Source organism: Anguilla rostrata, chromosome 14 (assembly GCF_018555375.3).
Source record: "Anguilla rostrata isolate EN2019 chromosome 14, ASM1855537v3, whole genome shotgun sequence".
Taxonomy (NCBI): Eukaryota; Metazoa; Chordata; class Actinopteri; order Anguilliformes; family Anguillidae; genus Anguilla; species Anguilla rostrata.
In genome coordinates, this window is record NC_057946.1 from 39,411,341 (window position 1) to 39,423,059 (window position 11,719).

General features: G+C 44.9%; 1 long non-coding RNA gene across 1 annotated transcript; it reads left to right on the forward strand.

The window, feature by feature from the left end:
* Positions 1 to 5,861: 5,861 nt before the first annotated feature.
* LOC135240101 (uncharacterized) lies at positions 5,862 to 8,551 on the forward strand. Its single transcript, XR_010325593.1, has 2 exons — positions 5,862 to 6,946; positions 7,556 to 8,551. It is a non-coding gene; the product is annotated as an uncharacterized LOC135240101 (long non-coding RNA).
* The last annotated feature ends 3,168 nt before the right edge of the window (positions 8,552 to 11,719 follow it).

Below are 11,719 nucleotides of genomic sequence, written 5' to 3' on the forward strand. Positions count from 1 at the left end.
GCTTGTGCTGCAGTGTGTGGGGTGAGGCTGTGTATAAGAATGCTTGTGCTGCAGTGTGTGGGGTGAGGCTGTGTATAAGAATGCCTGTGGTGCAGTATGTGGGGTGAGGCTGTGCATCAGAATGCCTGTGCTGCAGTGTGTGGGGTGAGGCTGTGCATCAGAATGCCTGTGCTGCAGTGTGTGGGGTGAGGCTGTGCATCAGAATGCCTGTGCTGCAGTGTGTGGGGTGAGGCTGTGCATCAGAATGCCTGTGCTGCAGTGTGTGGGGTGAGGCTGTGCATCAGAATGCCTGTGGTGCAGTATGTGGGAGGAGGCTGTGCATCATAATGCCTGTGGTGCAGTGTGTGGGGTGAGGCTGTGTATAAGAATGCCTGTGCAGCAGTATGTGGGGTGAGGCTGTGTATAAGAATGCCTGTGCAGCACAGTATAGCCTTAGCCTCTGACCTCAGTGACTCGCACTCTGTGATGTCACCAGGCACAGTCTCTTGGCACAGCGGCTAATCAGGCTACTGCCCACAATTCTGAGCCATTTGAGCCGCTCAGTAATCCGAACACCTGTGCAGCGCAGCGAACAGAATCCCACCCCATGCTCTGCCACCAACACTCCACAGCTATATTTACACAACAGACGCCGTCTGCAGGTTACAGTGTAGATTTGGATGGTGAACTGTCTTGTGCCAAAGAATTGATGTGCATTTATATACATTCGAGGGTATAATCAAAGATGTTTTTTTTTATTTCCTCCCACCGTCCATATGATTGAGCTCTGACTCACTGCTGTGGCCGAGATCTTGCCACATTGGTTATGAGTGACGTATGCTCCTCCTACCCAGCTGGATGAGAACGGCGCACAGTGTGATAATCATCGGCCTGGAGAACACAGCCCGAGACCCTGAGTCCACCGCTGTGGGAAAGCACAGACAGCACCAGATTCTGACAGGCGACAGGGTTCCCTTGGAGGGCTAGAAGATTGGCACTGATGAGCCAGTAATGAGCTTTGCATGGGTTCCGCTAAATCCGGTTCCATCCGGTTTCAAAGCTGCGACGTAAAGAAGCCCTGAAAACTCTCCTGGACTTGGGGAGAGTCTGCGGTCACGCTCGCGGTCACGCTCACGGTTGCGGTCACAGGCTCCTCCAGGACGAAGCCGTTCTGCAGTTTTAAAGTCTGATTCTGCTGTAGATACACTGACCACGAGCGGAACATCAATCGCAGGGTCGCTGCCGCTTCGACCAATCAGCCTGCGAGCCTTGGTCCAACCAACCGCGCTCCGGGCTGCCATAACCAAACGTTCTCCATGGGTACGCAGGTCAGTGGAGCTGTTCTGGTTTCACATCCCGTGCTTTTAATGCGATGAATGTTTCCCGGCCTTCCAGAAGTTTCCGCCAATGTAATAGTGAATGTAACATCGTGGAGCGCACCGAGCATCCCCACTGAGCCGGAATAAATGGGAAGAGCCATCTGGGGAGATTAAACTGTTGAAGAACAATCATGAAATCACTCTGGGCGTTACTGGTGCCGACACAAAGTCATATATATAAGCCTTATTGAGTTTATCACCGCACAGTAGATTAAGATTCCGGTGAGGAAGAAGTTTCTCTTCTCTCTGTATCTCACATTTAAAGGTTGCAGTCTTATCGATTTTGACTACCTGCAGGAAACTCTGAGGAAAAATAGTAGTTCACCATGAACGGAGCTGATTCTACATCATGACTTTTTATTTGTACCTGGACTCAGCGGGGGGGGGGGGGGGGGAGGGGTGGCTTGCACAGAATTTTTTCTCATATGTGTGTGTGTGTGTCTATATATATATATATATACATATATATATAATGTACATATATATGTGTGTGAATATGTATAATATACATATGTGTGTGCGTGTGTGTGCGTATATATATGCATTTTAAAAATGATATTAAGTCTATTAAGTCTTCTTATTTTACCAGTAATATAATCCTGAAATTATATTACATGATGATAGGAATTCTCCCATAATGGAGATGATGATGATTGGCAGACTGGAGGCTCAGGTCATTTCACTGCATTCTGTCCCGCACATGCTCCTTGGTAGGGCCCTTGATTAGTGGGGAAGGGGGAGGGGCTTGTACCTAGTGCCATGTAGAAAGAATAAACAACACGCTCAGTCGCAATACAGGCCAATAGGCCCATTTCGACAATGCTAAAAAAATATTAATCTCATTGCAGGCATTTTTGCCCATTGACAAGGCAATGATACAGAAACGTGGGGGCCCACTCTCAAACTCGTGCCCCCCCCCTACCGTGACACCCCTCCTCCACCCCTGCTGTGGAACCCATGTGGCAGACACATTCTACAGTGGTGTGAGAACTGACAATTTCAGCTCTGAGAATCTCTTTTTCAAAAAGTCAAAAGGTGTTACTGTATATACGTCAGCATCTATATAAAGCCATACAGCACATTGGTGATATGGATAAGTATAATTCTCTCGCTAATACAGACTATTATTTCTGTTACTTAGGTTACTAATTTTTATTGGTTTTCTGGGTATATTTTAATACTTTTTCCCAAAATGATCATTCATCACACGCGATAAAAAATGAAAGGTGGGCTGCTGGTTGGCTCATCCTCTTAAGGCTCTGTTCCATTGTGTGGATGGGCCTCATGGTCTGGTATTTGTTAAGGCTCTGTTCCAGTGTGTGGATGGGCCCCCTGGTCTGGTATCTGTTAAGGCTCTGTTCCAGTGTGTGGATGGGCCCCATGGTCTGGTATCTGTTAAGGCTCTGTTCCAGTGTGTGGATGGGCCCCATGGTCTGGTATCTGTTAAGGCTCTGTTCCAGTGTGTGGATGGACCCCATGGTCTGGTATCTGTTAAGGCTCTGTTCAAGTGTATGGATGGGCCTCATAGTCTGGTATCTGTTAAGGCACTGTTCCATTGTGTGGATGAGCCTCGTGGTCTGGTATTTGTTAAGGCTCTGTTCCAATGTGTGGATGGTCCCCATGGTCTGGTATCTGGTAAGGCTCTGTTCCCGTGTGTGGATGGGCCCCATGGTCTGGTATTTGTTAAGGCTCTGTTCCAATGTGTGGATGGGCCCCATAGTCTGGTATCTGTTAAGGCTCTGTTCCAGTGAGTGGATGGGCCCCATGGTCTGGTATCTGTTAAGGCTCTGTTCCAATGTGTGGATGGGCCCCGTGGTCTGGTGTCTGTTAAGGCTCTGTTCCATTGTGTGGATGGGCCCCATGGTCTGGTATCTGTTAAGGCTCTGTTCCAATGTGTGGATGAGCATCATGGTCTGGTATCTGTTAAGGCTCTGTTCAAGTGTGTGGATGGGCCCCATGGTCTGGTATCTGTTAAGGCACTGTTCCATTGTGTGGATGGGCCCCATGGTCTGGTATTTGTTAAGGCTCTGTTCCATTGTGTGGATGGGCCCCATGGTCTGGTATCTGTTAAGGCTCTGTTCCATTGTGTGGATGGGCCCCATGGTCTGGTATCTGTTAAGGCTCTGTTCCATTGTGTGGATGGGCCCCATGGTCTGGTATTTGTTAAGGCTCTGTTCCAGTCTGTGAGCCCCAGGGTCTGGTATTGATTCTGGACTATGCCAGTACTGATTGTGGCTAGCACCCCTGCAGCTCTAGCGCCCCCCAGGGACGGGAGGATGTCACTCAGTCGGACAGCGGCGCCCGACCGCACGCCAGCGGCCTCCACCTGTCGCACGGCGTGCAAAGCGCCTTCCTCCAATTCCTCTCCGCGCACGGCCGTCATGTGACCTGGAGGTGCTGGGAAACTGAGGTCTGCACGGCGAGCAGCGGACCAGAGGCCGCACTCGTCTGCGTTCTCCCGAATTGCCACCAGGGGCAGCCGCCAAAAAGCACGGATAGAGCGTATGTACCTCTGGGAGTTCCCAAATTTGGGAGAGATGGGTAGAGAACGCATACAGAATAAGCATAAACGCGGATGATCTTTCCTCATTGCGAACGTGGCAAACTGTTGTCATGCTGTTTGACAACGGTTTGGCCTGCCTGCACTATTTAGAAATAAAATCACATCCCCCTGAACTGAGTCCAACTCAACGTTCAGACCACCACAACTATAGCCCTTGCTCTGAGAGCCTACATAAAAATGCAAAACAAATTGCTACCGCAAGAGAATATTTCACAGTACTGCAGGCTTATCCCTGATTCAGTACAGCATAAAAACAGAATAACACGTCTTGTACTGTGAATACTGGTTCTATTTCGCCATTTCATTTCACAGCATATCGTATTACATAACTATAAAAAGTACGATGTTCATATTTGATTATGAATTGAGTGAGAGAAGGAAAAAGTTTAATTTAATTTGGCTGTAAATGAAATGTGTCCACATGGGTATCAGGTAACTTGTCCTTCTCTGCAGACAGATTATTTGGCATAATTATTTTAAACCATTTTGTAATCACATTTAGCATCAGTCACAAACTACAGACCCATAGTTTCCCTTCTGTTAGCCCTTTCCAGTGGAAGGGAGGAGTCTATAAAAAAACTTTATTAACTTTTAAAACTTTTTTTTTTGCCTGTTGACGCACTAATGAAGGGAGAGGATTGATAGGATTGTTCCTCTGAGTGTGGAGGAGAAGGTCATTACAGGTGTAATGCATTTATAACAGTGAGTGGATTTTTCATAAATTACGTAGGTAATACCATCTCCATGGTAACCGCACACTTCAAAGTTCTAAGATTTCAATGCTGCCACTTTAGTCTTGCATAAGACCGCCCCTAACACACACACACACACACACACACACACACAGAGTCACACACACACACACACACATACGTGTGCACACACACACACATTCGCGCACACTCACACTAATCTAAATCTAAGTCTCTCTCTCTCACACACACACAGAGTCTCTCTCTCACACACACACAAACACACACTCACACATACATACAGATATACACATCACATGCGTATATGTGTGTATGCGTGCGTCCGTGTGTGAACATGTGAGTGTGTGAATTTGAGCATGTCCATGTGTTCTGTGTGAGCATCTGTGTGCATTGCTCTGTGTACGTGTGTCAGTGTGCGTGAGCATGTATGTGCACTGTTCATACTGATATATGCAGAGAATCTACTCTCTATTAACTGAATGTGAAAAACAAACCCCACGACCTTTGACCCCGCCGTGGTGAACTGCGTGGCTTTAATGAGCCGCGGGAGGGAGCGAACCCAAGCAGGGCAGTCAGCCTCTCATACAGAAGAGCAGCCATGCAGACGCAGCCCCGGCCAGAAACAGACGGCCCGTAATGCCAATAATGTCAACACATCCAGGGAAACAACTTCCTGGATTCTCAGTATCGCCAAACAAATCCATCACTTTGCCTCTTATTATTTAGAGCATGTGCAACCAGTGTGTTCCTGCTTCACCTTACAAGAGCCCACCTAGACCCTGCAACACATAACCAATCAAAACTACACACTTAGACCCTGCAACACATAACCAATCAAAAGTACACACTTAGATCCTGCAACACATAACCAGTCAAAATAACACACTTAGACCCTGCAAAACATAACCATTCAAAACTACACACTTAGACCCTACAATACATAACCAATCAAAATTACACACTTAGACCCTGCAACACATAACCAATCAAAATTACACACTGAGACCCTGCAACACATAACCAATCAAAACTACACACTTAGACCCTGCAACACATAACCAATCAAAACTACACACTTAGACCTTGCAACACATAACCAATCAAAATAACACACTTAGACCGGCACACATAATCAAGTAAAATTACACATCGTTAACCCTGGCACGAATACCAGTCAAAATAACCACTGCTAGAGTTTTGAAACCTATAAACCAATCACAATAACACACTTAGACCTTGCAACACATAACCAATCAAAATTACACACTTAGACCTTACAACACATAACACATTATGTGTTTCGTGAATGAGGCCCAGTATCTTTAGGCGAATGTAGAAATTGCTTATACTGCTGACACAATTTAGAGGCAGCCCGAAACTGACAGGATCTTTTGTCTTTTAAAAAGACAGACCATCAAATTAAGCAGATTATTTTGGATAGCCAAAAACCCCACTTGAATAATTAACCACAGTGATAGTCTACAAATCAACTTGAGCTTTACATGTTTTAGGACCAAATGTACAAATTTACAGAGTGTACGAGACTCCAGTACAATAAAGGTGACAAGCTCATCTGAAATACTGCGTTTGCTTTAACAACTTTGTTGCTTCTCCTGGGGGACATAACAACATTTTTTATCTTAAGTCCCATCAGGGTAAATCTAACCAACGTTCCAAGGTTACAGACAAAAGACTGATGCCTTTGGCTCTGTGATAACTGATTTTTCTGGGATGTTTGTTAAATTTCAAGGAGGAAAAAAAGAGCACTTGAATTCAAAGCACAAAGGTAAATCAAAAAAGTTGCCTGTGGTTTGAGAACGCGTCTTTTTGAAGAGCACAACAATCCTTCTGACGCCGCGGGATGTGCACTTAATGTCTGTCGCGCTCTTTTGTTTAATCAGAACATCCGAGGAGAAGCAGCCGTATTCTCTGATTAACATTAGGCGGATCGCGCTGGTTCCAATGGCCGGGCGATTCCGAGGGCTCCCAGGCACCGCTGCGGTACCGCGTGCAGACAGCCCCATAAAATATTCATGCACCTGACAATGAGACGCGCTGCCGATTTTCCCCACGCATGTACTTGCTCTCACGATCCCACAAGAAAGACGTGAGAAACGGACGGCTGAGCAACGAGAGAGACCCTTTGGCCACAAACCGCCGTTATAATGCACCTGACATCGCAGTCCGCCCGGCAGCGAAGACCGCAGCTAGGTTGCTACAGGCAACCGGCTCGCTCAGGGTCCGTTTGGGAAGGAGACGCGCCCGTCTGTGGTCTTGGCTGTGCCTTTGTGTGTGCGTGGAAGAGCAGGCAGGTGGGAAATCACCAGTTTCACCATTTACATTTCAAGGGTCCATTACCCACGCTGTAATCACATAGATTTCGCAGAGATAATGGATGTGTAATTACTACCCATAGTGTTGAGACTAGTACAATTCGAGTGCTGCTTTTTAAGATACACTTGACAGAAACCTGACAATCAGTGTAAGGTTCGGCAAATCACCTGAACACCAAAGCATTTTTAATTAATTTCGCTGTTCTTGAACAAATGTTTTCATTTATCCCAAATTTTTCCTCCACTAAGACCTAATGTACTCAGAGATGTACTCAGGAAGTCAATGGAGAACAACCCTTATTGATGGTCTTTATGAGTGAACTAGCACTGTACTGCAAATCACTGAAATATATGAAAAAGAAAACTGCAAAAAAAAAAGCTACTGAACATTATTGATACCTTAGAATTATTAGAATAGACCCCATAGCTATTTTATTTTATTTTTTTATTAGGTTATAATTTTGTTTACATTGTGTGCTCCGTTTTCTAAAGAGCCTACAACTGATGATGTATGACTTGCCATATGTTGTTGTACAATTTCTACTTCAGTTAATAAAAATAAATACTTTTTTTTTTTTTTTAAATAAGGAAGTCAACGGAGATGTACTCAGGAAGTAAATGGAGATGTATTCAGGAAGTAAATGGAGATGTACTCTGGAAGTGAATGGAGATGTACTCAGGAAGTAAACATGGATGTACTCAGGAAGTGAATGGAGATGTACTCAGGAGATAAATGGAGATGTACTCAGGAAGTAGACTGAGATGTATTTTGGAACTAAATGGAGAGTTCCTCAGTAGCCCCACCCAGCACAGTCAGGAGACCATACCGGACCACGGGGCACATCATACAGCTAAACCCAGTGTCTTCTCAGGATGAGCCATCTTTTAAACTTTGATTTCTCATATTAAAAGCCAACAGATCAAACTGAGCTCACTTTCATGCTGAGCAATGCAGGTGGCTTTTATGCATAAACCTTTGAATCTTCCTTCAAGGGCATGCCAGCTCCCAAGAGGAAAAGAGTGCCAGCGTACTGCAGTCTAATCCCTGATCAGGGTCAACGTTTTGACTTCACCAGTTGACACCAATTAAAATTGAAACACGCCTGATGATCTGCTAAGATCATAAGTCAAGTACATGGACTGTGCTCCAATCATCCAGTAGCATACCACCGGTTTAAATCCTTGTGATGAAACAAATTCACTTTCACAGATCTAAACAAAGAAGAGCTTTGATATTAAATCAGTCACAAAATGCAAATGTTCTGAAGTTGTGTAGAGCTGCAAGTTAACTTCACAAGTTTGGGGTGATTTTCTGCTGGCAGTTAAATGCTTTCTTCTTGTTCCTGACTATGATAAACACATGAATCTTTTTTTATAGGGCTCGAAAATGTCAATGTTATTCATTTGATGTGAAACGTATTACCCAGACAGGATAGATCACAAAAAATAATAGTGGTATTGCTAACCATCAAGACAAGTGGGATAAGTCATATACCACTCAGTTCTACTTGTAACATGTTTTGAAAGTTGGGTAATCTGAGTTTTTCCACAGCTGGTTTGAATTTAAAAGATCCTTTTTCTGTTTGTGAAAGCCTGCTTTGTGTTAAGGTTTGGCTCTGAATGTTGCATTAGATGTTTGTTTAAATCCACTCCAAATTTTCAAAATAGTAACATCAAACCTGTAATTTTTCTGAAATTAGCATAAAAATCAGTTTCAGCTTCGGTAAAACAGTACGAACATTCTGTCTTGCTTGGTTGCCACGGTGCTAAAGCACTAACGAGCGCACAGAATAATTTCACATTCATGTTTCTCCACCAATGCAAGCGAACCAAAATCACACCAATAGTTCACCTCAATAGTTCTCCAACTTCGAAGCCATGCTATTAGGTGGTCACTGCAGGCTATGGTCCTCCTGTCACTTTGATGCGTGCCGTTGTGAGAAATGACCGAATCATGCGGAAAACGGCCGTCGTTGTTCACCGTCAAAAATAGCCCCGGAGCCGCTGTCGCTAAGGCCATAATTTAACAATTAGCCAGAGCGCACCCCGAAGCTGACGGCCTGTCACGGTCTGCGGTTCCGGAAGCTTCGGCCGCACCCCCGAAACCAGCGGAGAATACGTCTCGCTCCCGGGCCTTCTCAAACGCTCGCAGGAGGCTGGGGGAGCGGAGGGAGAGCGTGGCGGGAGTTAGGGTGAAGCCGCACTTCCTCACCTGGCATCGCTCTCGCCTCCCACAATGGGCCGCTTGTGGGCGTGTTTTCCATTTTTAAAACAAAGTTCCTTGAATGCCTATCGATTGGCCATCCATCCATCCATCCATTATCTATACCCGCTTATCCTGAGCAGGGTCGCGGGGGGGTGCTGGAGCCTATCCCAGTGTACATTGGGCGAGCCTATTGATTGCATATTTTGGAAATCCCCACACAGCAATAATGAACAAGTCCCTCTTAACAGAACTACGTGGAATGAGGAAATAAGGTTAGAAAATTGGAGACAGCTCACACGTCGGATCTTTAATCTGATTGGTTATCGCACCGTGTTATCCCCCCCCCCCCCCCCCCGTCCTTCTGGTCACTTCGCCAGCTTGCATCGCAACGGCAGCTATCCCAGCATGCCTTGCGGATGCAAAGAATTGTCTCTCGTTGAAAATGAATGGGGTCTGTTAAAATTTGCTTCTCGTCGGAGGATGTGTGGCTTCAGGGTTAGGAGTCCGCGTCACGGCGGTAATTGGATGACTGGACTGCAGTTTGTGAGTTCCCAGCGCTGGCTGAAGCTGCTCCCTCCCGGGAGAGCCAGGCTGCAGTGTAAATGAGGGAGACCAGTGGTCCACAAGCCCAGGGGATCCAGTGGCTTCAGCTCTAAAGCACCATTCAAGCATTTTTCGGATGCTTACTGACAAAGTAAAATTTAAAACTTTTAAAGGTGGTCATAAATACATGTTGATTCGTAATTGTGAGGTAAAAATTCATTATCCAGGGAAGCTAGTTTGAGACTTGCAGCTGCATGTAATCCATTAAGACATCTCAGTTTAAATGTTGGCGCATATGCATTGATAAACTTTAATTTACGTACCAATGCATGTGATATACAGTATAGCTTATTAATGTGTTTAATTTACTGATGCATATGATCCATTTACAAATGCATGTGATCTATTTACGGATATATGTGATCCATTTACAGATTCATGTGATCCATGTACTGATGCACATGTTCTAGTTGCAGAACTCACTCATTTTCAGTTTACTTACTGATTCACATGATCCGTTCACACAGCTCAGTTTACTTACTGATTCACATGTCTAACGTAGTTTACTTCTGTTCACAGTTCCTTAAAGTTTTACTTACTGATTCCCATGATCGTACACACTCAGTTATTTACTGATCACATGTCCCTTCACACAGCGTTTATTACTGATTCACATGATCCGTCCACAGCTCATTTACATGTTCAATGTTCCTTTCACACAGCTGTATTACGATTACTGATCCGTTTACGCTCATTATTACGATTCACAGTCCGTTCAGTAGTTCAGTTACTTATGATTCACGTGATCCGTTCACGACAGCTCAGGATTATGATCACATTTGTCACCATTCAGTGTAGTTACTGTTACAGTCATCACAGCTCAGTTTACTTACTGATTCACATGTTCCTTTCACACAGCTGTTTACTTACTGATTCACATGATCCGTTCACACAGCTCAGTTTAGTTACTGATTCACATGATTTGTTCACACAGCTCAGTGTAGTATGATCATGATTCGTTCACAAGTCAGCAGTTCGATTCACAGTTTGTTCACACAGCTCAGTGTAGTTACTGATTCACATGATTCATTCACACACCTCAGTGTAGTTACTGATTCACATGATTCGTTTAGGCAGCCCAGTTTAGTGCCCCAGCAGCACTCCCGCTCACAGACTGAACCCCTTGGCTTCAGGTGTAACCGCTATGCTCTTCTCTGTCTGTCCATCAAGCTCAGTGCCTTAAAAACCCATCATCCACCGGGGACTTATCATAAAGTGCATCTGAAGGACTCACTCAGACCTGCAGATTGTCCAGGGCATCGAGCTGAAACTGGGTAATAGTGTATGTGCTGGATGGCCCCTCTGGGGGTTTTATGGAAATGAGAGCACCAGCTGTCAAACTCAGCCCTCCGGTGCTTTCAGAACTGTTGTTTTATGGGGGGCTTTTAAAGGAAAGATCCTCCACGTGAAGGGTCCACCGTCGGCCACTAAGGGAAGTGTGTCGGTAAAGCCATTTCAGTCTGCCAGAGGGAGAGACAGGAACTTCATTAATAACTCTTTGTTGGGAAGATCAAAGGAAAACATCACACTCTCTGGAGTTTTCCACAAGTTTAATGGATTCAGACAAAAAGCTGCAGTAGTGGCTTTTTAGAGAAAATAATTAAATAAATGAATAATCTTATGTAAGGAGAAAGATAGATAGGTAGGTGACGGCCCCAGTCCAATTGTACCGATTTCTGTTGTTAATTGGTAGTGAATATGCACGGCTGAATTCTGTTTTATCAGTGTCTAATCTAACAAAATGCAAAAGACGGAACTGAGGAAAGACAGTAAAAGACCACTAACTTTAAAAAGATTGCATGGGTACAAATAAACAGGCAAACAGCTTATCAAGAAGTCTGAGTTTGCCATCCCCCCATGCAAAGACATGTACAGGCATCTAGGCCACACATGGGTTGTTTAAAATTGCTTATGTAGGCTACACTTGCTCATGATCTAAATTC